This window comes from Ovis aries, chromosome 1 (genome assembly GCF_016772045.2).
Source record: "Ovis aries strain OAR_USU_Benz2616 breed Rambouillet chromosome 1, ARS-UI_Ramb_v3.0, whole genome shotgun sequence".
Taxonomy (NCBI): domain Eukaryota; kingdom Metazoa; phylum Chordata; class Mammalia; order Artiodactyla; family Bovidae; genus Ovis; species Ovis aries.
Genome location: NC_056054.1, coordinates 103,150,060 through 103,177,274, shown reverse-complemented (window position 1 = coordinate 103,177,274; position 27,215 = coordinate 103,150,060). Strand labels below are relative to the sequence as shown.

The 27,215-nt window shown below is 38.8% G+C and overlaps 2 long non-coding RNA genes across 2 annotated transcripts; both read left to right on the top strand.

Annotated features, from left to right (window-relative positions):
- Nucleotides 1-13,837: 13,837 nt before the first annotated feature.
- LOC114116898 (uncharacterized) lies at nucleotides 13,838-15,217 on the top strand. Its single transcript, XR_003590740.2, has 2 exons — nucleotides 13,838-13,876; nucleotides 14,614-15,217. It is a non-coding gene; the product is annotated as an uncharacterized LOC114116898 (long non-coding RNA).
- A 7,707-nt stretch (nucleotides 15,218-22,924) lies between these two features.
- LOC105615732 (uncharacterized) lies at nucleotides 22,925-24,352 on the top strand. Its single transcript, XR_001041777.4, has 2 exons — nucleotides 22,925-22,966; nucleotides 23,681-24,352. It is a non-coding gene; the product is annotated as an uncharacterized LOC105615732 (long non-coding RNA).
- Nucleotides 24,353-27,215: the final 2,863 nt, after the last annotated feature.

Here is a 27,215-nt window from a genome sequence, read left to right as displayed (position 1 = left end):
AAAGCCTGGCAGGCTACTATCCATGGAGTCACAAAGAATTGGACGACTTATCAACTGAACAACAACAATGAAATCACTCTTGAGGAATATTCATATGTCTCTAATTGTAAAAAAAAAAAATTAAGAATTTTTTCCATGTCACATGAATTATTTAGTGATCATTAAATAAACATTGAGAGGAAAGGGGAGTAAACTGCAGAGGAATGTTACAAGTGTGACTTGGAGAAACGTCTAGGGTGGGGCCAGGTGCTCAATTACATGGGCAAGGAGAGCTAAGAAGAGTGGCTGGGCTCATGACGCAGAAAATCTGAGATGATGTGACATGGGTACTCACCCCATCATTCAGATACCCCATTAGTTGTCAGTGAGAATTTGCCCTCGAACTGGGCCAAGGTCCTGAAGATGCCAGGTAAGGCAGGGCTCCAGTTTAAGCAAGCTTCTCACCAAGCATATGCCCCAGGAAACCGAATCGTGGTGCAGAATGCTCCCAGTAACAGGGTCCCTGTCAGGCCCTTTTTAGAGTTCCAGGTAAACTACGCTGAGTTGTGTTGTATTTAGGGATTCTCCATTGGCTCAGCAGTAAAGAATCCACTTGTAGTGCAGGAGACATAGGTTCAATCCCTGGGTCAGGAAGAGCCCCTGGAGAAGAGTATGACAGCCCACTCCAGTATTCCTGCCTAGAAAATCCCATGGACTGAGGAACCTGGGTGGGCTACAGTTCAGGGGGTCATAGAGGGTCGGACAGGACTGGAACGCCTGAGCATGATGACAGTGCAGTGTTTCGAGCTGCTCAGGCTTGGGCTGTTCTATTTTTAGTTAGGGTTCTCTGCAATATAGTCTGCATCTCAGGTCCCTGCCAGCTTTGGGGAATCTACAGAGTCTGATGGGGGGTACGGTGGAGGGATCGTATGTGCTCCAGGCGCACCAAAATGTTTTATTTAATGTGGAGGCCCAAATTGTGTTTAACGTCATCCATTTAGTCACTGGAAGTTTCAAATGATGATACGGGTTTTTCTGCCTTCCTTCCACTCTGCCAGGTCTTTTATGAGAACTGTATTAAAAATCACAGGAGAACATAAAAGTATGGGAAATAAAAATGAATGACAGGCAGAGGACTCTCCCCTTTCCCTGATTCTTTTAAAAGTATCTAGAGATATGATTTTAAAAAACAAGTTGGGCTGGCTCTTGCACTCAAGGAATCACATGAAGCTGACATTGTCTTCTCTTAAGACAACCTCCCTCAAATCAGTAGAACTTTTCTTCTCATATACACCCAGTGGAAACTCTTAAAGGAAAACTGGTTGCATCAGTTGCAGAGGAAGAGGCAACAGTCCCAAATAATAAGATGACTTAAAGGGACACTCCTATAAGTATACAAGCCAAAGCTCCTGTAAAGGACTGTATAATTATCCCTTTAGTTTTCAAGGATCTGCTTTGATTTCTTAATGCCTTCTTGGTGACTGGATTCCACACCCTTTCCCTGAGACACAGCAGCCATGAGAACCACCTCCTGTTTCCTCCTCAAGCGTCCTGAACCATGTCTACTTGCAAATGTCCACGGGTGCAGTGCCAGCAGAAGGGCCCTTCTGGGCAATAACTCTCATCCTGCTAGAAGAAAGGTGTACCAAGGTCATTTTCAGCTGCCAAACTTTCACGACCATGAAACAAAAGCAAATGTGGCATTATAATCCATGGGTTCTAAATTCAACCACCATGCCTTTTTTTTGAGGGGGTATCTTTACTCACCTTTGCCTCTGCTCTGCCTGAAATAAATATGTGACAAACAACTGGCTTTTCTGAAGTGGATGTTCTCTCTGAACAAGGACCGCCCTTGATTACAAAAACCTCAGAAAAAGAGCAAGATCAAACCCTATTGTGTGCTTTCTGCCTATGGTAAAGGTGGGATTCCATTCCTCCAACGACACACACTCATTTCAGCATGAACAAAGAATAAAAGATACAGTTCATAGCCAAATGTAAATTTAGTCTGTTTCTCTATTTTTTGGTCATTTTTAAAACTTGTTTTTAGTAACTATAGTTGATAAGTATTTTAGTTGTGGTGGTAGGAAAGATGGTAGTGGTCTGTGTGTGGGTAAAACTTTTATCTTTTTTCCATTGATCCGGAATTCTAGCCTCTTGCAATAAAAGTTTTATGAATCCTGTTTAAACTTTTGCATGTAGTTGTCCAGTTTCCACAGCACCACTTGTTGAAGGGACTGTCTTTTACCCATTGTATATTTTTCATTTTTTTTTGTAGATTAATAGACTGTATGTGCATGGGTTTGGGGTTTCCCAGGTGTTACTAGTGGTAAAAAAAAAAAAAAAAAACTCGTCTGCCATTGCAGGAAACCTAAGGGACTCAGGTTCAATCCCTGTTTTGGGACGATCCCTTGGAGGAGGGCGCCACTTCAGTACTCTTGCCTTGAGAATCCCATGGACAAAGGAGCCTGGTGAGCCACTATCTATAGGGTTGCAAAGACTTGGACACCACTGAGCAACTTAGCATGCATGCATAGGCTTATTTCTGGGCCCTCTATTCTGGTCCATTGATCTATGTGTCTGTTTTTGTCCCAGTATCAGTTGTAGATTTTTAGTATAGTCTACAATCAGGGGGTACGATACTCCTAGGGTTTTTTTTTTTTTCTCTCCAGATTGCTTTGGCTATTTAATGTCTTTTATGGCTCAAAATTCTCCAAGCCAGGCTTCAGCAATACGTGAACCATGAACTTCCTGATGTTAAAGCTGGTTTTAGAAAAGGCAGAGGAACCAGAGATCGAATTGCCAACATCTGCTGGATCATGGAAAAGGAAGAGAGTTCCAGAAAAGCATCCATTTCTGCTTTATTGACTATGCCAAAGCCTTTGACTGTGTGGATCACAATAAACTGTGGAAAATTCTGAAAGAGATGGGAATACCAGACCACCTGACCTGCCTCTTGAGAAACCTGTATGCAGGTCAGGAAGCAACATGGAACAACAGACTGGTTCCAAATAGGAAAAGGAGTACATCAAGGCTGTATATTTAACTTACTTACTTGCTTAAATTCTTACTGCTTCTTCTTACTTACTACTACTTCTTACTTACTTACTACTTCTTCTTACTTACTTACCTGCTTACTTAACTTCTATGCAGAGTACATCATGAGAAACGCTGGGCTAGAAGAAGCACAAGCTGGAATCAAGAAATATCAATAACCTCAGATATGCAGATGATACCACCCTTATGGCAGAAAGTGAAGAGGAACTAAAAAGCCTCTTGATGAAAGTGAAAGAGGAGAGTGAAAAAGGTGGCTTAAAGCTCAACACTCAGAAAACGAAGATCATGGCATCCGGTCCCATCACTCCATGGGAAATAAATGGGGAAACAGTGGAAACAGTGTCAAACTTTATTTTTGGGGGCTCCAAAATCACTGCAGATGGTGACTGCAGACATGAAATTAAAAGACACTTACTCCTTGGAAGAAAAGTTATGACCAACATAAATAGCATATTGAAAAGCAGAGACATTGCTTTGCCAACAAAGGTCCGTCTAGTCAAGGCTATGGTTTTTCCAGTAGTCATGTATGGATGAGAGAGTTGCACTGTGAAGACAGCTGAGTGCCGAAGAATTGATGCTTTTGAACTGTGGTGTTGGAGAAGACTCTTGAGATTCCCTTGGACTTCAAGGAGATCCAACCAATCCATTCAAAATGAGATCAGCCCTGGGATTTCTTTGGAAGGAATGATGCTAAAGCTGAAACTCCAGTACTTTGTCCACCTTATGAGAAGAGTTGACTCATTGGAAAAGACTCTGATGCTGGGAGGGACTGGGGGCAGGAGGAGAAGGGGATGACAGAGGATGAGATGGCTGGATAGCATCACTGAATCAATGGACGTGAGTCTGAGTGAACTCCAGGAGTTGGTGATGGACAGGGAGGCCTGGCATGCTGCAATTCATGGGGTCGCAAAGAGTCGGACATGACTAAGCAACCGAACTGAACTGAACTGATGGTTTGATAAAAAAATTCAACATTCAAAAAATGATGATCATGGCAACCAGTCCCATCACTTCATAGAAGTGGGAAAATAGAAGGGGACAAAGTAGAAGCAGGGACAGATTTTATTTTCTTGGGCTCCAAAATAATTTCAGATGGTGATGACAGCCATGAAATTAAAAGACAATTGCTCCTTGGAAGAATGCAGGAGAGGATGAGATGGTTAGGTAGTATCACCAACTCAGTAGACATGAATTTGTGCAAACTCTGAGATATAGTGAAGGACTGGGAAGTCTGGCATGAAGCAGTCCAAGGGGTTGCAAAAAGTTGGACAAGACATAGTGATGGAACAACAACAAATGGTTTGATACAAATTTTAGGGTTATTTGTTCTAGTTCTGTGAAAAATGTCAATGGTATCATTAAATCTGAAGATTGCTTTGGATAGTATGGACACTTTAAGACAATGCATACTTTTAATCCATGAACATCTTTTCATTTCTTTGTATCAACTTCAATTTTCTTCATCAACATAGTATAGCTTTCAGAGTATGTATATATGCTTTTCACCACCTTGGTTAATTTTATCCTGAGGCATTTTATTCTTTTTGATGTGATTTTAAACAGCATTGTTTTCTTGCTTTATCCTTTATAGCCCATTATTAGTGTATAGAAAACTGCAGATTTCTACCCATTAATCTTGAATCTTGTAACTTTTTGTGCATGTGTACTTAGTTGCTTAGTTGTGTTCAACTCTTTGTGACCCCATATGGATTATAGCTTCCCAGGCTCCTCTGTCCATGGGATTATCCCAGCAAGAATACTGGAGTGGCTTGCCATTTTATTCTGCAAGGGATCTCGCTGACTCAGGGACTGAACGTGCATCTCCAGCACTGGCAGGTGTGCGGCCTGGGAAGCCCTACTGAACCCATTTATTATTTTCAATCATTTTTGGTGGAGACATTAGGTTTTTAAATTTGTTTTCATATTATTTTATACTGTCATGACATCCGTAAGTAGTAACAGTTTTGCTACTGCCTTTCTAATTACTATGGCTAACACTTCAAATCGGAGAAGGCAATGGCACCCCACTCCAGTACTCTTGCCTGGCAAATCCCATGGACGGAGGAGCCTGGTAGGCTGCAGTCTATGGGGTTGCTAAGAGTCGGACATGACTGAGTGACTTCTCTTTCACTTTTCACTTTCATGCATTGGAGAAGAAAATGGCAACCCACTCCAGCGTCCTTGTCTGGAGAATCCCTGGGACGGGGGAGCCTGGCGGGTTGCCATCTCTGGGGTGGCACAGAGTCGGACATGACTGAAGTGACTTAGCAGCAGCAACACTTCAAATACCCTAATTAGAAATGGTGAGAGTGGGTATCCTTGCCTTGTTCCTAATTTTAGAGGAAAAGCTTTTAATTTTTCACCACTGAGTATGATGTTAATGGTGATTTTGTCATTATATTGATATATGTTCTCTCCATATTTACTTTGTTGAGCATCTTTATTATGAATGGGCTTTGAATGTTGTCAAATGCTTTCTCTGCATCTTTTTCAGCCTGTGGTTTTCATTTTTTGCAGTGTTTTTGTCTGGCTTTTAATGTATGACAAAACCAATACAATATTGTAAAGTAATTGGCCTCCAATTAAAATAAATAAATTAATATTAAAAAACAGTAATGCTGGCCTTATAAAACAAGCTAGGAAGTGTTCCCCACTTTTCAATTTTTTGAAGATTTTGAGAATTGGTGCATATTCCATATGTATTTACCTTATGGTTACAATGGTGATTACATCCTAAGGTTAAAACAACCTAGTTTGGACTGATGCCAACTTAACTCCAATTGCATTTTAAAAGATTACTGCTATAAAGCTCTATCCCATTTTTATGCTGCTGATATCACAAATTATGTATTTACATTTTTGTCACAAATATAGTTTTGAAATTATTTTTAAATAAATTTGTATTTTAAATATAGTAGTAATTAAAAAGCGAAGTTGCAAAATAAAATTACCATAATACTGGCTGTTCTAGACATTCATAACATTGTACAAAAGGCAGTGACCAAAACCATCCCAAAGGAAAAGAAATGCAAGAAGGCAAAGTGATTGTTTGAGGAGGTTTTACAAAAAGCTATGGAAAGAAGAGAAACAAAAGGCAAGGGAGAAAGGGAGAGATATACCCGACTGAATGCACTGTTCCAGAGAATAGCAAGGAGTGATTAAAAAAAAAAATAGCCTTCTTAAATGAACAATGCAAAGAAAGAGAGGGAAGCAATAAGATGGGAAAGACCAGAGATGTCATCAAGAAAACTGGAGATATCAAGGAAAAATTTCATGCAACGATGGTCATGATAAAGGACAAAAATGGTAAGGATCTAACAAATGCATAAGAGATCAAGAAGAGATGGCAAGAGTAGACAGAACTGTACCAAAAATGTCTTGATGCAGATAATCACAATGGTCACTCGCCTAGAGACAGACATACTGGAGCGTGAAGTCAAGTGGGTCTAAGGAAGCATTACTACAAATAAAGCCAGTGGAGGTGATGAAATTCCAGCTGAGCTCTTTAAAATCCTAAAATACAGAGCTGTTCAAGTGCTGCACTCAGTATATCAGCAAATTTGGAAAACAGCAGAGGCCACAGGACTGGAAAATGTCAGTTTCCATTCCAATCCCAAAGAAGGACAATGCCAAAGTATGTTCTGACTATTGTACAATTGCACTCGTTTCACATGCTAGCAAAGTAATGCTCAAAATCCTTCAAGCTAGGCTTCAGCAGTACACGAACCAAGAACTTCCAGACTTATCATCTATGTTTAGAAAAGGCAGAGAAACCAGAGGTCAAAATGCCAACATTCATTGGATTATAGAGAAAGCAAGGGAATTCCAGAATAACATCTACTTTCGCTTCATTGAGTATGATAAAACCTTTGACACTGTGGATCACAGCAAACTATGGAAAAATTCTTAAAGAGATGGGAACACCAAGTCACTTTACCTGTCTTGTATGAAGGTAAAAAAGCATTAGTTAGAATCAGACATGGAATAATGAACTGGTTCAAAATTGGGGAAGAAGTGCGTCAAGGCTGTATATTGTCACACTGAATATTTAACTTATATGCAGAGCACATTATGTGAAATGCCAGGCTGGATAACTCACAAGCTGGAATTAAGATTGCCAAGAGAAATATCAACAACCTCAGATATACAGATGATACCACTCTAATGGCAGAAAGTGCAGAGGAACTAAAGAGCCTCTTAATTAGGATGAAAGAGGAGAGTGAGAAAGCTGGCTTAAAACTCAACATTCAAAAAACTAAGATCATGGCATCCAGTCCCATCACTTCATGGCAAATAGAGGGGGAAAAGGTGAAAGTAGTGAGAGATTTATTTTCTTGGTCTCCAAAATCACTGTGGATGGTGATTACAAATATGAAATTTAAAGACACTTGTCCTTAGAAGGAAAGCTATGACAAACCTAGACAGCATACAAAAAAGCAGGTACATCTTTGCTGACAAAGGTTCCTATAGTCAAAGCTTTGGTTTTTCCAGTAGTTATGAGAGTTGGACAATAAAGAAGGCTGAGCACTGAAGAACTGATGCTTTCGAACTGTGGTGCTGGAGAACACACTTGAGAGTCCCTTGGACAGCAAGGAGATCAAACCAGAAATCAACCCTGAATATTCATTGGAAAGACTGATGCTGAAGCTCCAATACTTTGGCCACCTGATGCGAACAACCAACTCACTGGAAAAGACCCTGATGCTGGGAAAGACTGAAGGCAGGAGCAGAAGGAGTGGACAGAGGATAAGATGGTTGGATGGCATCACCGACTCAATGGACATGAATTTGAGCAAACTCGGGGATATAGTGAAGGAAAGGGAAGCCTGGCGTGCTATAGTCCATGGGGTTGCAAAGAGTTGGACATGACTTAGAGACTGAACAACAACAAATATTTTCCCACCTTTACTGGAAATTTTTATATATTCAAATGATTTCAAGTTTCTTTTTAACATCCATTCATTATCAATCTGAAAGGCTCCCTTGAGCATTTCTTGTAGGGTAAATCAGGTGATAATGAATTACCTCAGGTTTTGTTTATCTATAATATTATAATTTCCCCCTCATTTTTAAAGGACACTTTTGTCAGATTTAGAATTCTAGGTTGATAGAGTTTTTCTCTCAGTGTTTTAAATGTATTATGCCCCACTTCCTCCTAGCCTCTAAACTTCTGATGAGAAATTTGTTGACAGTATTACTGAGGATCCTTTATACATTAGTCTTCATTTCTTGCTGCTTTCAAGTTTCTATATTTTTGCTGTTTAATTATAAAGTGATTTTCTCTGGAGTTAACCTACTTGGATTTTTTGAGCTTCTTGGAAGTGTAATTTTTTTTTCCAGAAGTCATATGAATATAATCATACAGGATATAGCCTTTCAGACTGACTTCTTTTATTTAGCAATTTGTATTTAGTAATCAATGATATCTTTCGTGGATTGGCAGTTACTTCCTTTTTGTCACTGAATGGTATTCCATTCTTTAGGTCTGCTACAATTTATTTATCTGTAAATCTATTGTGGTACAACTTGGTTTTTGCCAGTTCTTGGCAAAATAAAGCTGCTATATAAACATTATTTTGCCAATTTTTGTGTGGACACATTTTGAAAGTAGGTAAATTTCTATGAGGGCTATTACTAATCGCATGGAAGATTACATTAGCTCTGTAAGTTCTTGAGTCACTGTTTTATAACTTATCCTTTTGCAGTTCTTTCAGCCCTGTCAGTCCTCTGTCTAGGCAACAGTTATCTACTCCTCCATGCTAGAGTTTAAAGAGTTTTTCTCCCCAGAATTTTCCACAGCTTAACCGAAGTTTCTTTATTTTCCTTTATGACTTTTTGTGGCCTGTGTAATTTCACTGTCTTGGAAGACTGTTATAAGAAGTATCTGATTCATTCAATTTTTTACCTCATTGTTCTTCTTAATCTCACTAGCACATACCACACAAGATCAGTTCATATTTTTGTTAGCTCTTGAAATCACTCCCTTAAATATTCTGATCATATATTTAGGGAATACAAAATTAGAATTTATAAAGTCTGTTTGAAATTGAAAAGTTAGTGCTGATGGCTAGCATTTTCTTATAAGGACTTAGCCTGACATTTGGGTAAAATGCCACCAGGAGCAATGTGATATTTAAACTATAGATTTTCTTATTGTCTTAAATTGTCCAAAATTGAGATGATATAAAACCTCGTTTAAAATGAGGTGAATAACTTCCTCAACCATCAAACACAACTTTAACTTGATGTTTGACTCTATTTATTTAACAATTTATTATTTAACTACTTGTATACTTTCTACAGCCTGTGTTAAATGCTTTATATAATTTATTATTTTATTTCTCCTAACAGTTAAAAGTAGGTGCTGTTATTATTGCTGTGCTATTATCATTACTACCTCTTTTATTAACATCCACTTCTACCTAATTTATCATAGTCTGACCAATTTTAGGATTTCTATCTGTCTGACATTTGCAATCTGGACAAACTCTTTCCTCATTATATATTTTTTCTTTTTTTTAAATTGGAATATCATTGCTTTGCAATATTGTGCTGGCTTCTCTAATACATCAACATGCATCAGCCACAGGTATACATATATCCCCTCCCTCTTGAACCTCCTCTGAATCTCCCACCCCATCCCAGCCCTCTAGGTTATCACGGAGCACTGGGTTGAGCTCCGTGTGTCACACAGCAAATTTCCACTGGCTATCTGTTTTGCATATGCTAATATATATTTTCATGCTACTCTCTCAAGTCACCCCACCTACTCCCTCCTCCCTATATTTTAAGCTAAGTATGATCTCCCATTTTTATTTGAACCTTTTCATAGGTACATATGACTGTTAGGGGCTTGTGGCTTTTTTGTGTATATGTCAATGCTGGGAAGATGGTGAATTATCATTGTGACTTTTCTTCAGGAAAGATATATATTGAACTGTGATCAAATATGGAGAGAATAACAAAAAGCATCTACCACTTCCAGGCCCAACTTTGATGACTGGCCAGAAATACTAGTGCAGAACCTCAGATCTGGAAAGGAAAAAGAATATTTTACCTCTAATTGGGGAATAGAGAAATTTGACTCATGTAACCTTTTCAAGTAACATTTTAAGATCCTTTACTTGTTAACAAATATTCTTTGGAGAATCTTTTGAAAATAAAAACACAAAAGTAAAAATTATCTGTAACTACATCAGCTAAAGGTAAACACTCAGCAAATTATTATATGTACTTTCTGTCTTTTCTTAAATATATGTTAATCAAAATCTCATCATGCTTTACAAATGATTTTTAAATTATAATTTGAATATTTCTGATAGTATTAACTTTAATGATCTTAAGAATACATATATGCATGTATTGTAACTTATCCAATTAAGCAAGATTATGGAAGGATGGTGAAGAGTGAGCCTTACCCTCAGAAATAAAAGCAAAAAGGAAGAAATTCAAGGACACTTGTAGTTACTTCTCTACAAGTGTTTGGAACATTAAACCATAATTCTCGTTTACTTATTCTTACTTCTCTATTTTATTATAGATTCTTAATTATCAGAAATTATTTTGTTCAATAGTAAATAACATAAAGTAGTAAAATGTGGGATAAAATGTTAAAGCAAAAATTGGACAAAAAGTTTTAAAAACTTTCTTTCCTTTCATTTTTCTTATAATAACAGTTCACAGTGAAACCCTCAGAAAGCTAGAGAATGGAGACAGCAGTCTTGCGGCAGCGCTTCATGTGGTTGATCTTGAGGAACTCTTGACTATTCAAGTTACCGCTGTAACCTATAACGTGACTGTGGCTGACATGTTGGGGGCACCATGTCTGTTGCGACCTTGGTGCTTTGTAATGATTTGTTCTCTTTTTAAGAGAGGTGTCCTCAATGGAATGTCTCCAGATGTGACCAAAGCTGGAGCGCCTGGCACTGAAATCCCATTTGACCAGTTAATTCTCAAAATTTTTGATGACAGAAATCAGACATTTCTTTAAGGATTTATGTCTTGGATGTGATGTGAAACTAAGGAAAGTAGCAACTGATCTGTTGAGTAAAGTTCCTTCTCTTCGTGCTCTGACATACTCTATATGTTCCATTCAGTGATGGCATTGCTTGTAGAGATCTGTTCTGAAGGTGCTGTAGTTGATGCCTCTGTCCCTGCATGGTCAGGGCCGATGGTTAAAAGCTCTTCCTCAGTGATAGGAGAAAAACAGCTCAAGAGCCCCAACCTGTTCAACAGATGGGATGTGATGCTGTGTTGAATCAGTGATTCTTTACTTTCTGGAGCTTAGCTAGGGATTGTTTCAGAGATTTTGAGTGCTTCCTCTTTCTCCTCCTCTTCTCCTCATTCTCATCTTCTTCCTCCTTTCCCATTTACAAAACCACATTCTTGAAAGGCTTCTTGATTATTTGATCAAAAGGAGGAAGGAGACTTAAGTACCATCACTTTAAATGTTTAATTTTCAATTAGTCACCTCTACTGACTGCAGGCAGAATCTTTTTAAAATATGAAAGGACTAATCAGTAAATGTATTGCCAACATGTCAAAGTACCAAATTGGAGAGCAAAAGGTAATATGGCAAATTGAGGGGACTGGAGGGTTGAAGGAAAAGGCAGAAGAATGAGCATGAAAATACATTTTAAGATTTACTGTCTTTTAAAGACCTAAACATATCTGGAAAGAGTAGAATAAAGTAAATATATCAGATCAGCCCTAAGTTCATATTTTACCTAGATTTCAGACTTTTAGTGCTCTGACCCTCTCTTCCCTCCCCAAACCTACTCTCAGTCACTTATTTGTGATGACATAAGTCTTAAATGATATTGGACATTGACTTTTGGTTTCATACAATTTAAACTTGCTATTTGCTTATAGAATATAAAGGACTTATTCGCAGTTTAGCAGAGTGTTGGAGTCAGGTGAGATGGTACATCCTGATTCTGTTGAACATATGCTCCCACATTCTACAGTAACATAGCCAGCATTGTAACTTTTTTTGTACACCAGACAGGGCCCCTCAGCAGCCAAGGCCCATAACAAAAAGTTTTAAGCCCAAGGGGACAGAGGATAGTTTATATCCAAGACTAAAAAGGCAGAAATAAAGTCTTTTGATAGAATTGAAGAACATAATAAGGCATTGCTTCCCAAATATTAGTCACTTTCTAAAGGCTCATTATATTTCTCATAATTACACATCACATGTATCATAATATTAAAGCTTTATTTTAAATTCACTTTAAACTAACTTTTAAATTTTTTAATTTAATAGATCATAGGCAGTACTCTCGCCTGGAAAATCCCATGGACAGAGGAGCCTGGTAGGCTGCAGTCCTTGGGATCACTAAGAGTCAGACGTGACTGGGTGACTTTACTTTCAATTTTCACTTTCATGCATTGGATGGAGAAGGAAACGGCAACCCACTCCAGTGTTCTTGCCTGGAGAATCCTAGGGACGGCGGAGCCTGGTGGGCTGCTGTCTATGGGGTTGCACAGAGTCGGACACGACTGAAGTGACTTAGCAGTAGCAGCAGGCAATACTGTGCATGAAATGGCAGATTCAGCGTATATATATATATATATATATATATATATATATATATATACACATATATATACATACATACATACATACATACACCCACACATGCATGCAGGCTAAGTTGCTTCTGTTTGGTCTGACTCTTTGTGACTCTATGGACTGTAGCCCACCAGGCTCCTCTGTCCATGGGATTCTCCAGGTAAGGATAATAGACTGCAGTGATAACCATTTCCTTCTCCAGATCTTCCTGACTCAGGGGTTGAACCCGTGTCTCTTATGTCTCCTGCGTTAGCAGGTGGGTTCTTTACCACTAGCATTACCTGGGAAGCCCATACTTCCCAGAGAGAGAGAGAGAGAGAGTGAAAAAGAGAGAGAGATGATGAAGACTGGCAACTTCAAAATCTGCAGATCCAAAAACCCTGGTGGAAGTCCATCAAGCAGGGGGATTGTCTCTTACCTGCAGGAGGGTCAGAGTTTGTTCTATTTAGGCTTTCGATGGATTGTTTGAGGCTTATCCACTTTGCAGAGGCAACCTCCTTTACTCAGTCCACTGATGAATATTAATCTCATTCAAAAACATCCTTAGAGTAACACCCAGAATAATATTTGACTAAATATCTGGGCATAGGAATCTGCTTGGTTGGTGTTCATTATTTGAAGGAGCAAAGCAGTGAAAGGAGGACCCTAGATGTCATCACTTTACTGAACGTGTCTAAGTATCAGGATGGGAAGGTTGGTGAGATGATCTGCAATCTGCACTCAGTCAATTTAGAAGAAAGGAAACTTAGAGTAGCAGGTCATGGATCCAGGGGAAAAGCACTATAAGAACTTGAAGTAAAGAGAAAGGTGTCACCGAGTAGCTAGGCTCTTTGCAACCCACTATGTACTGCAAAATGGCAACCAGTTCAAGTGGAACAAGGCAAGCAATTTTATAATTCACAGAACATGAAAGATATCAAAGGGTCTTCATCCCTGAACAAGAAAGAGAGGCTTTGATTATAGTTAGAGAACTCCGCAAATCCTTCCACTGCCCTAAACCACTGTAACTGAGAGCTAAGGTAGGGCCTCTGTGAGTCATGATAACATAATCCAGTGAGGAGATCCTGGAGCAGGACATTTCCTGATTTTGGAGTCCCTACCAAGCCAGTTATGGATGGATTTGCATTTTGGTTGGGAAATGATTGGATCAGCAAGTTTTGGCAGCTCCACTCCCCCCCTGGGAGGGGCAGCGAGCTCAATAAAGAGGCCCTCTGCTGCACCACCACCATTCTGCTACTCAAATCCTGATAGACTGTGGAGAACCTGGTGAGTCTGATTCTTCAGTTCTGCTTTGTTCTTGGGCTCCTGAATGTTGAACTTATGCTGGACACAGCAAATTTCATGGGTTCAAAGTTAAAATCATAGGTTTAATAGTACTTACCGGATGGGAACTTGGAATCTGGGCAAAATCGTATGCTGTATTTATTAGGTTTCTGGTACAGAGATTGAATTCTTCTATTGAAAAAGACATTAATAAGAAATCTTTGACATTAAGAGGTAAAGAAGAAAGTATTTTTTCCTTTTTTTAAAATATCATTTTGGTGTCCCTCTGTTGTGATTTTAGAGGCATTTATCCTAGAAAGTATGAGGCCCTTGTATCCTTCCTGGTGGCCCTTTGCTCTGTACACAAGTCATACTGCTGGGACCTCTTGAGAGATAATGAAGATAGGAATTTCTTGTGAGCTTGCCCAGGATTTTAGAACTTGTGATGGCCTTTTTTGAAGATGTTGTTTTCATAAAACAAACCCAAAAGCCATTGCTTGGTTCTTTAAAAACAAAGGTATTTCCTTTGGAAAAATCATATGAGAAAAGGGAAGGTTTTCTTTGGGCTGATGATACAATTTCCTAAAAGGGAGAGAGAAGCCAGAAACTCATTAAAAGGGATTAAAGAGATTAAAGCACATTCTTAGAGTCTGGATACTATCAGATGGTATTACACAATTTTTGCCATGTCCTTCTGTAGCAGTTCTTTCTTGTGAACACTGTCATGTAATTTCTTTCAGATTCTAAGACTCCAGAAAGATGTCTCAGCAGCAGCAGCAGTGCAAGCAGCCCTGCCAGCCACCTCCAGTAGTGTGCCCTCCCAAGTGCCCTGAGCCCTGCCCACCTCCAAAGTGCCCTGAGCCCTGCCCACCTCCAAACTGCCAGCAAAAATGCCCTCCTGTGCCACCTCCACAGAAATGCCAAGAAAAGTGCCCACCCAAGTGCAAATAAAAGCTTCAGCTTTTATTTGGATCAGGAAAGGATGAGGACAGTAGACTCACCCAGCTCCACAGCTCCACCTTCATCTTCTCTTCAAATCCTATCATGAATACAGAAGAAGCTTCTCCATCCTTCAGCCTGCAGTATGCCTGCGGTGATTTCTGACAGCCAGACGTTTCCTTCCTGAGGCTGCTATACCACTTCCCTCTGGGAGGACAGCTGAGAAAGCATCGCAGCTCTTCAGAGGAAAAGAGCACCAGCTCTCCTCCTGGGTGTCATCAGGGAATTCACTCACTGTCTTCTGTGTCTCTCTGTCACCTGGGCAGGGGTTTCTACCAGCTGGGCAATTGTTACTTATCTTCCACTCCTGAATAAACTACAGTTCCTTTGTGTGATGTTAAAAAATGTTTTCTTTCTTTTAAAACCTGCTTTTAGTAATACCATATCATCATCTTGGTTTGTTCCTATCCTTCTTTGATGCCAAGGTTTAGGCTCTCATAAACAGAGTTGTCTAAATTTTGAGTCATATAAAAGATTATTTCTATATACTTTAAAATCCCACCCTATTTTCTTAACTATCACTTCTTGATTGATTTGAAGAACAATTTATGCAATTCCTCAGGATTTCAGTCCCTTTGCTAAAATGTGAGGGAAATCATACTTACATTGCAAACTTGTCTGAGGCATAAAACTTACATGACTGTTTTAATTTAGTTGGCACAATGCCAGCTAAATAAACACATACATAGCACTTGGTGAAGCAGCAGATCAGCACTGTGCCCATCAGCACCGCTGGCACCACCAGCACCAGCATCACCACCAGCACCAGGGCGACTACAGCAGCAAAGTGGCACACACAGAGCTGGAAAGCAAGAAGCTTCTTAAACTCTATTACCCTTTCATATTCTCTTCTTTTCCTTTTATAATTTAACCTTATTTTAAAGTGATAATACAGACAAAAAGCCTTTGCAAATTAGTGAAATATTCTGCATAAAATTAAAGTAGTTCTGAAAACATGGATAGTACAGGAGAACGGAAAATTAAAAAGGTCCTTACCAGACAAGATGCCACCTCATCTCCATGTGTAAAATCAGCTCCTCTTAATCTAAAAACTTAGTTTTTTTTTTTCACCTCTGAAATTACTTTCCTGACTCTTTTGACCTCACCTTTAAAGAACATTGAGGTTGTAATGTTTACTTAGATTTACAAAGTCACTGTTGTTAAGTACCTGGTTTTCTAAGTGCTTAGCTTACTAGTCAATAAGCTGTGTAAAGGGATATGCTCTTTAAGCCTTTTGGTCATAAGTGTCCAACAACAGAAGAGTTAATTCAGATCATATGCACACACATAAACATACAACAGGTACACACAAAAACCAGTATTATTCTTAAAAACAGTATTATTTTTAAAAGTTTTCATATTAAATCATATTGTACCTAAACATATACAAAATCAAGAGGATCTTTGTCTCGCACATTCTTCACTTACAAATCTAGAAGTGAACGACTCCAAGAAAATAGAGCTGCAGATGAAGAAGATTCCCAGATTCCTGCTCAGTCCTCATCAGACTATGACAAGTGTAAGAAATAAACATTGATATTTTGAACCTGTCTCTATTGTAGCTAGTGTAATTTGACCTGACACAGAAATCTGTTCTCTGAGGTGGGATGCTCCTGTAATAAATCTTAAAATTATGGCATTGCCTTAGAGACAGGGGGTGGTTGGCAATGTAACTGGTATTGGAACCCACAAACATGGTGATGCATGTTATTCCATGGCAAAACATTTGAAATAATAATTGTCCGTGGTAACTTAAGTGGTTAAGCATACGTTGGTTACTTGTTGAATTTACCAGGGTGTTTTGATAGACATACGTTCAGGAAACAATTGACTGATTTGCAGGCCAGAATAAAAAAAAATGAAAAAAAGTATATCCTAGATATCCAAAAACTTGTTGAATTAGAAAACTCACCACTTGTAAAGCACAAAGACAAAGAGATGAGATTAGAAGCAGTTTTGAATTTTACATCCACCTCCAGTTGACTCTATAATAACAGAGAAAAGAGAAAGAAGTTGTGGTCTTTCTACCTGTGTATCAGGGAACTGTGGACAGTAGACCAAAGAGTTTAAAACAGACAAATTACAGCTCAGTTACAGCTTATGCAAACAGATCTTTTATTAAACAGACACTCCCAAGACATGGGAGCAGACCTGCTCCGAAAGAGTTATCATAACTATTCCTCTTGGCTTTCTCCTTTTTGTACTTCCTGTCTTTTCCTTTCTGGTTGTGCCGTGTGCAAAGTGGGCTTTGTACCTGCTACCAATTAAGAAAGGGAATGTAAGTGGACATACATTCAAGGTCTATAGACAGTTTCAAGTTAGATAACAATAGGCTCTGTTGTGTATGTCTTCCCATAATTCAGTCAGCTATAATCAGATGTATATATGCATAGAATATTTATGAATCCTTAATAGGCTCCTAGCTGCCTGAGGTTACTTGAGCAAAGCCCTGTGGTTAGTTTGTATCCACTGTGTGCCTACGGCGCATGTGCAGGAGTTGGTAAACTCTCTGTGGTTATTTTGTAGCATATCTGTGAGCTCCTTTGGGCATGAATGGCCTGGGGTTTAGAGATCAGCTTTCTTCCTTTTACCCTAGGCCACCCCTAGTTGTTCATGCTTAACTTCCTACCTAACAGCTCTGCTATGTTCAGGTGAAAGGGCAGCAAAATAAATGAAGCCGCCAAGTTACTTCTAGGAAGGGAGCTGACTGTGGTCCCTAGAATATAGAATGATTGGAGAACTGAAATATAGCCAATGTTTAATAACTTTTGAGGAAACTGATGACTAAATAAACTATGCCCCCAAACTAAAAAGACTGATTTTTCAGGAACAGAAACCACTTTCTAGCTCTCCTTTCCCCACTTGCCACACATTTCAGATGTGGTCAGTACAGAGACTGGAAGGAAATAACCGCTGAGACGATACAAGGTCCATAGAGAATAATGGATGAGGGAAGTTCTCTCAGAGACTAGTATCAGAGCCTAATAGAGCAAGGAGGAAAAGGAACGCTGCTGCTGCAGTTGCTAAGTCGCTTCAGTCGTGTCTGACTCTGTGCGACCCCATAGACGGCAGCCCACCAGGGTCCCCCATCCCTTGGATTCTCCAGGCAAGAACATTGGAGTGGGTTGCCGTTCCTTCTCCAAATGCATGAAAGTGAAAAGTGAAAGTGAAGTCGCTCAGTCGTGTCTGACTCTTCGCGACTCCATGGACTGCAGCCCACGAGGCAAGAGTACTGGAGTGGGGTACCACTGAAGAGGAAAAGGAACACAGATTCCCAAACTTTGTTATTCTGTTGTCTGGCTGTTATTCTTTCACCTCCCCTGCCCTCAGTTTTATTAAGGCATAACTAAGATATTCAGTTCAGTTCAGTTCAGTCGCTCAGTCATGTCTGACTCTTTGCGACCCCATGAATCACAGCAGGCCAGGCCTCCCTGTCCATCACCAACCCCCGGAGTTCACTCAGATTCACGTCCATCGAGTCAGTAATGCCATTCAGCCATCTCATCCTCAGTCGTCCCCTTCTCCTCCAGCCCCCAATCCCTCCCAGCATCAGAGTCTTTTCCAATGAGACAACTCTTCACATAAGGTGGCCAAAGTACTGGAGTTTCAGCTTTAGCATCATTCCTTCCAAAGAAATCCCAGAGCTGATCTCCTTGAGAACAGACTGCTTGGATCTCCTTGCAGTCCAAGGGACTCTCTAGAGTCTTCTCCAACACCACAGTTCAAAAGCATCCATTCTTCGGCGCTCAGCCTTCTTCACAGTCCAACTCTCACATCCATACATGACTATAGGAAAAACCATAGCCTTGACTAGACAGACCTTAGCTGGCAAAGTAACGTCTCTGCTTTTGAATATACTATCTAGGTTGGTCATAACTTTTCTTCCAAGGAGTAAGTGTCTTTTAATTTCATGGCTGCAGTCACCATCTGCAGTGATTTTGGAACTCCCAAAAATAAAGTCAACTACTGTTTCCTCTGTTTCTCCATCTATTTCCCATGGAGTGATGGGACCGGATGCCATGATCTTCTTTTTCTGAATGTTGAGCTTTAAGCCACCTTTTTCACTCTCTTCTTTCACTTTCATCAAGAAGCTTTTTAGTTCCTCTTCACCTTCTGCCATAAGGGTGGTGTCATCTGCATATCGGAGGTTATTGATATTTCTCCCAGCAATCTTGATTCCAGCTTGTGTTTCTTCCAGTCCAGCATTTCTCATGATGTACTCTGCATAGAAGTTAAATAAGCAGGGTGACAATATACAGCCTTTTCCTCCTTTTCCTATTTGGAATCAGTCTGTTGTTCCATGTCCAGTTCTAACTGTATTACATTGTATATCTTCACCATGTATGGAGACCATGGCAACTCACTCTACTATTCTTGCCTGGAGAATTCCAAGGACAGAGGAGCCTGGTGGGCCACAGTCCTTGGGGTTGCAGAATCGGACACAACTGAGTGACTTTCACTTCACTTCACCATGTATAATGTGGTGATTTGACATAGGTACATTTTGTGTGTTTACCATCATTGGGTTACTTCACACATTAATCACCTCAATAATAACCATTAAGCATGTGGGTGTGTGGGTGTGTGGCGAGAATGCTTAAGGTTTACTGTTTTAGCAAGTTGCAAGTACAAAACACAGTGTTATTAACTAGAGTCACCTTGCTGTACATTAGACTTCAGAGCTTATTCATCCTATGACTGAAGGTGTGTTGCCATTCCCTAGAATCTCCACTTTTGCCCCACCCCTCAGTGCCTGCTAACCACCGGTTTGCCTTGTTTTTGTGAGTTCTTTGAGTTTGGCAACACATTTCTAAAAGAACCAATGGGTTGAACAAGAAATAATAAATAAAATTAGAACATACTTTAGGAGAAATTAAAACAGCATACAATAACTTTAATGATACATGTAATGCAAAATAAAAACAGAAATTTATGGCTGGAAACATCCATATTACAAAAGAGGAAAGATCTCAAATCAATAACCTTTATAGACATACATGCATGTGTGTGGGTTTATGAAAAATAAAAATTTCTAACACTAAATACAGCAAAAATATAAGCAGTTATTATTTCTTGGAGTTTAATAATGGTACTTTTTTTTTTTGAACAGCTTTATGCTTTCCCGATTATATACATTGTGATGTAATTTCATTTTTATAACTATTCATCATTATATCTAAAAAGTATATGGCAGTCGGTGAAGATGTTGCTGAGCTAGAGGAACATGCTGTGTCCCAGCTTCTGGAACATATTTCTGGTGACTGTTTCAAATGTTTCCAGTGTCTTTCCTCTTCTTCCTCATTCTCCACTTCTTCCTCCTTTCACATTACAAAGTCATGTTCTTGTAAAGCTTCCTGATTATTTGACCAAGACAAGTTAGTGGACAAATTCTTCCTACTGACCGCAGGAAGAATTTAAAAGTTTTTTTAAAAAGAGTATAAAAAGTTATTTTTAAAAGCATCGACAATGTGTCAATGTACCATGTTGGACAGTTAAGAGGTATACATTGGGAGTGAGGGGTAATATAGCCAGATAAGGGGTCTAGAGGGTTGAAGGAGAAGACAGAGAATAAAAAAATTGAAACAGATTTTTAAAATCATTGTCTTTTAAAGATCAAAAGCATGTTTGGAAAGCGATGATGAAAGCAAATGTATCAGATCAGTCCTAAGTTCATATTTCGCCTAGATTTCAGACCTTTGTGCTCTGACCCTCTTATCCCTCCCAAACCTAACTCTCTATTACTTATATCTTAAATGGTATTTTGTATTTATTTTTCCTCTCACAGAATTTAAACCTGATACTTATGGAATAAAACAGTTTTAATTCCTGACAAAAGAATTTTAAGAACATGATAGCAGTCTAGGGAAGTGTTTGGGTCAGATGAGATGGGACATCATGATTCATTAAGAATATATTTCCATATCTACAGTAACATAAAGCTAGCATTGTAAATTTATTCCTAAATCAGACAGGGCCCCTTCACCAGCTGTGGCCCACAAGACACAGCTTCAGTGCCCAAGAGGACAGCACAGAAAAAAGTATAACTCATGTCCAGGATATAAGATAGTACCTATAGAGGAACTGTTGACTGCTAAATCTGTGAAAAGGCACAAATAAAATCTTTGCTAGGGTTGGAGACCATACTAGGGTATTGTTTTCTGAACTTCAGTTATTCCCTAAAAGTTCATTATATTTGTCCTAATTACACATCACAAGTATCATATAATATTTTAAATTTAAAATTTTCTTTATGCTAACTTTTTGAATTTTTAATTTAATTGGCCATAGTCAGTCATGTACATAAAATGGCAGATGAAATAGTATATACTAGTATATATATATATATATATATATATATATATATAGAGAGAGAGAGAGAGAGAGATTGTGAATTCTGGAAAATTTGAAGTTTTTAGAGCTGAAAACTTGCTGGAAGTCCATTAGACAGGGGAATTATCTCTTATTTGGAGGAGGGTCAGCCTTGTTCTATTCAGGCTTTCAGTGAGGACTACCCACCTTTTAGAAGGCAACCTCCTTTACTCAGGCCACTGATAAATATTAATCCCAACCAAAAGCATCCTTTGAGAAAAATCTCGAATAATGTTTGACCAAATATCTGGATATCCTGTGCCAGTCAAGTTGATCTATGAATTAACCATCAAACTTTATTCCCAGTAAACTGGCAAATTGTACAAAAAAAGAGATCAATGTTCTATGGCAGCCTGGAAGGGTGAGTTTGAGGGAGAATGGATACATGTATATATACAGCTGGGTCTCTTTGCTGTCCACCTGAAACTGTCACAACACTTGTTAATTGATTATACTCTAGTATAAAATAAAAATTGAAAAAAATAGAAAAAATTTAAAAACAGGCAAAAAAAGAAAGAGTGAAAAATAAGTTTATTTCACATATATTCCACTGTGACCAATATGGAAAATGTAAAGGTTAAAATTACCATAAAATTATTATTAATAATTAAAAGTTTTATATGAATGACAATGAACGTCAATCACTGAATTATTAATAAGTGATTTCAACTTTCTCTTAAATCTACCACTAGATTTGATGTCAAGAAACATGTGTTTCAATAATTAATAAATAGTAAATATATAAAAAAGTAGCCATTTGAATAGCATTGCATTTTATATTGGGTTTTTCAATAATTTCAAAGAGGCAGGAAAATTTAAACAATCCTTGGAAATGTCTCAAAAGTTGAAGAAATAAAAAGAGATCAGTTGGAGAAATTATGTAGGAGCAGGTGGTGGGTCATGGTGGGGAGTTATGAGCAAAAAGCTTGCTTTCTATCATAGGTCTAAGGTCTGAGCTGCCACAAAATCTGAATTACATTAAGTGATGCCACACTTGTAGTGAATTTCCTGTGATTCAAGGTGAGACAGATTTATAAAGGTCACAAGAATTTTCTTGATGTCCATGGACCAAAGCAGTGAAAGGAAGACCCTAGAGGGTTACCACTTTACTGAAGGTGTCTGTCTATCATGATGGGAAGGCTGGTAAGATGACCTGCAACCTGCCCTCAGTTTATTTTAGAAGCAAGCAGACCTTAGGTTAGCAGGCCAGGGATCAAAGGGAAATGCATCATAAGAAGAGTCTGAGGTGGAGAGAAAGGTGTCCCAGGTAGCCAGGCCCTTTGCAACCCAGTATGTAGAATAGAATGGCAACCAGTTCAAGTGGACAAAACAGTTTTATAATTCAAGGAAGGTGAAAGAGAGAGAAGAGCATATCCTCTGATCAAGAAAAGGAGCCCTCGATGACAAATTAGAGAACAACCCCCCACAACCCCTGCAAATCCTTCTGTCATAAATTCCTGAAACTGAGAGCTAAGCAGAGACTCTGTGAGTCATGAGAACATAATCCAGTGAGGAGATCCTGGAGCAGGGCATTTCCTCTTTTCAGAGTCCCTGTCAAGCCAGTTATGGATGGATTTGCATTTTGGTTGGGAAATGACTGAACCAGGCCCATTTTGGCAGCTCCACTTCCCCCGGGGTGGGGCAGCAAGCCCCAATAAAAAGGCCCTCTGCTGCATCAGTGCCATCCTCCTGCTACTCAAGTCCTGATAGACTTTGGAGAAACTGGTGAGTCTGATTCTTCAGTTCTATTTTGTTCTTGGGCCCCCAAATATTGAATTTATGCTGGAGGCAGCATTTGGTGGGTCCAAAGTTACGATCAAGTGTTTCATGCTCCTTAGTGGATGGGAACTTGGAATTTGTATTCTATATTTATTAGGTTTCTGGTAGAAACTTTGAATTTCCCTATTGAAAAAGAAGTTAATAGGAAATCTTTGACATTAAGAGGTAAAGAAGAAAGTATTTTTCCTTTTTTGATATCATTTGGTGTCCCTCTGTTGTGATTTCAGAGGCATTTATCCTAGAAAGTATGAGGCCCTTGTATCCTTCCTGGTGGCCCTTTGCTCTGTACACAAGTCATACTTCTGGGACCTCATGAGAGATAATGAAGATAAGAATTGCTTGTGAGCTTGCCCAGGATTTTAGAACTTGTGATGAACTTTTTTTGAAGATGTTGTTTTAATTTAAAAAAAGCTACTGCTTTGTTCTTTCAAACAAAAATATTTTCTTTAGAAAATTTGTATGAGCAAAGAGAAGGTCTTTTCTGGGCTGATGAAACAATTTCCTAAGAGAGCAAGAGAAGCCAGAAATTCATTAAAAGGGATTAAAGAAATTAAAGCACATTCTTAGAGATTGGCTCCTAGCTGATGGTATTACATAATTTTTGCCATGTCCTTCTTTAGGAATTCCTTCTTGTGAACACTATCGTGTAATTTCTTTCAGATTCTAAGACTCCAGAAAGATGTCTCAGCAGCAGCAGCAGTGCAAGCAGCCCTGCCAGCCACCTCCAGTAGTGTGCCCTCCCAAGTGCCCTGAGCCCTGCCCACCCAAGTGCCCGGAGCCCTGCCCACCTCCCAAGTGCCCAGAACCCTGCCCACCTCCAAAGTGCCCTGAGCCCTGCCCACCTCCAAAGTGCCCTGAGCCCTGCCCACCTCCTCAGTGCCAGCAGAAGTGCCCTCCTGTGCCACCTCCCCAACAATGCCAAGAGAAGTGCCCACCCAAGTGCAAGTAACAGCATCAGCTTTTATCTGGATCAGGAAAGGATAAGGACAGTTGACTCACCTGGCTCCACAGCTCTACCTTTGCCTTCTCTTCAAATCCCATCATGGATACAGAAGGAGCTTCTCCACCCTTCAGCCAGCAATATGCCTGCGGCGATTTCAGACAGCTAGAGGTTTCCTTTCTGATGTTGCTATACTGCTTTGCTCTTGGAAGTGCCCGAGAAATCATCACAAAGCTTCAGAAGGAAGAACAGCAGCTCTTCTCCTGGGTCCCATCAGAGGATTCTCTCACTGTCTTCTGTGTCTGTCACCTGGGCAGGGGTTTCTACAGGCTGGGAAATTGTTACTTATCCTCTATGTCCTGAATAAAGTAAAATTCCTTTGATGTTAAAAATGCTTTCTTTCTTTTAAAAGTTGTGTTTAACAATACTATATAATTGTTTTGGTTTATGTGTATTCTTCTTTGATATCAAGGTTCAGGATCTCACAATCATTGTTGCCTGAAATTTGAGTGACATAACAGATTATTTTTATATAATTTCTAATCCATATTACTTATTTAATTGAAGATTGACTGATTTGAGAAATTTTAAACTCTTCAGGATTTTTGCTTCTTTACTAAAAAGTAGGGAAAATCTTAGATATATTGCTCACTCATCTGGGGCATACAAATTAAGTGAATGTGTTTAGTTTAGTTGGCACATTGCTAGATGCAGAGTTAGCACTTAGCGAGGCAGCAAAACATCATTGTCTTAGTCATTACCAGCATCACTACTGTCATCAGCATCACCACCATACTTGTTCCAGCGGTAAAGTGGCTCAAACAAAACTAGTATAGCAAACAGAAAGATTCTTAAACTTTGTTACTCTTTCCTAACTTGTTGTTCTTTTTCTTCTTCATTAACTTTATTTTTAATGTGATATTGCAAATATAGAATTTGGGATAATTACTAGAATATTTTTGCATAAAATTATAGCAGTTTTTAAAACATAGGTAGTAGAGAAGAAAGAGAAATTAAAAAAAAAAAAAAGATCCTTACCAGGCAAAGTGCTGTCTCCTCTCTGTGTGTACCACCTGCTCTTCTTTCTCCAACAACTAATCCATGGTCTGTCTATATTTTTTCACCTCTGAGATTACTTTTTAATTGAAGAACACATTGGTTTTGCAATGTTTAGGTTGATAAAATTACTGTTGCTATGTACCTTTCTTTTCTAAGTGCTTAGCCTACTATCATGTAAGCTGGGAAATGAGGGATATTTTCTTTAAATATATCTTTTTTGTGTGTGGTTCTAAGCTTCCACTTAAAGAACAGTTAAGTCAGACCACACACTCACACACACAATGATGGATAGGATGCTATTTTTAAAAGTGATGAAGTCTTTGTGTTAAATCATACTATGCCTAAATATACTTAAGATTAAAAGGACTTTTATTTATCTACATTCTTCACTCGTAAAGCTAGAATTAAAGGATTCTTTGATAATAGAACTGAAGATGGGGAAAGAGTCCATTACTGCTCAACCCTCATCAGACTATGACTTGTGTGGGTGTGGTGGGGGATGCACCAGTGTCTGGGAGTTGTCTCTTCTGTAGCTAGTGTTGTTTGACCTGACACAGAAATTAGTTGCTAGAGGTAAGGTGTTATTGTAACAAATCTTAAATATGTGGCCATGGCTTAAGAGTCTGGAGTAGGTTGGCAAGAAAACTGACACTCAAAAATGTAAATGTGGTGACACATGATATTCAATGGCAAATTCTTTGCTATATAGGTGACTTGGGAGGCAAACTGAATGTTGGTAGCTTGTTGTGTTCACCAGGGTATTTCAGTGAACTTCTGTTCAGAAAATAATTGTTTAGTTTTCAGGTCAGAAATGAAAAGAAAAAAAAACATAGCCCAGAAATTCAAAACTGTTGAATTAGAAAAATGCACTACTTGTAAGCTCCAAAGAAGAAGAGATGAGATTAGAAGTGGTTGTGAACTTTAGATCTACTTTCAGTTGACTGTAACAAGAGAGAAAAGAGAAATAAGTTGTAGTCTTTCCATCTGTGTGCCAGGGAGCCTCATTGTAGCTCTATTATGTTCAGAAGGAAAGAATGAAAAATAAATCAAACCACAAAATTACTTCTAGGAAAGGACCTAAGTGTAGTCCCTAAAACATTGAAATGATAGAAGGAGTGAAACCTGTTGGGTGTCTAATAAGTTTTTGAGGGAATTGATAGCTAAATATACTATGTACCAAAACTAAAATGACTTTGACTTTTCAAGAATAGAAATAACTTTCCAGGCTCCTTTCCCCACCTTCCACACTACCCATTTCAGATGTGGTCAGTACAGATAAATAAAAGGATACAACTGCTATGAGATGGACACCAGGCCCACAGAGAATAATGGATGAGGGATGCTCTCTCAGAGAATAGTATCAGAGCCTAACAGAGGTAAGGAGGAGAAGGAACACAGAAATTTTCAAACTTTTTTACTCTATGGTGGTTATTCTTTCATCCCCCCCCCCCTCTAGCTTAATTGAGATATAATTGACAGTTTAAATTGTATATATTTACTAACTTCAGGCTATACTACAAAACCACAAGACAGTATGGTACTGGCACAAAGACAGAAACATAGATCAATGGAACAAAATAGAAAGCCCAGAGGTAAATCCATGCACCTATGGACACCTTATCTTTGACAAAGGAAGCAAGAATATACAATGGAGAAAAGATAATCTCTTTAACAAGTGGTGCTGGGAAAACTGGTCAACTGCTTGTAAAAGAATGAAACTAGAACACTTTCTAACACCATACACAAAAATAAACTCAAAATGGATTAAAGATCTAAATGTAAGACCAGAAACTATAAAACTCCTAGAGGAAAACATAGGCAAAACTCTCTCTGACATAAATCATAGCAAGATTCACTATGACCCACCTCCCAGAGTAATGGAAATAAAAGTAAAAATAAACAAATGGGACCTAATTAAACTTAAAAGCTTTTGCACAAAAAAGGAAACTATAAGCAAGGTGAAAAGACAGCCTTCAGAATGAAAGAAAATAATAGGAAATGAAGCAATTGAGAAATAATTAATATCAAAAATATATAAGCAACTCCTGCAGCTCAATTCCAGAAAAATACGCAACCCAATAAAAAACAATGGGCCAAAGAACTAAACAGACATTTCTCCAAGGAAGACATACAAATGGCTAACAAACACATGAAAAAATGCTCAATATCACTCATTGTCAGAGAAATGCAAATCAA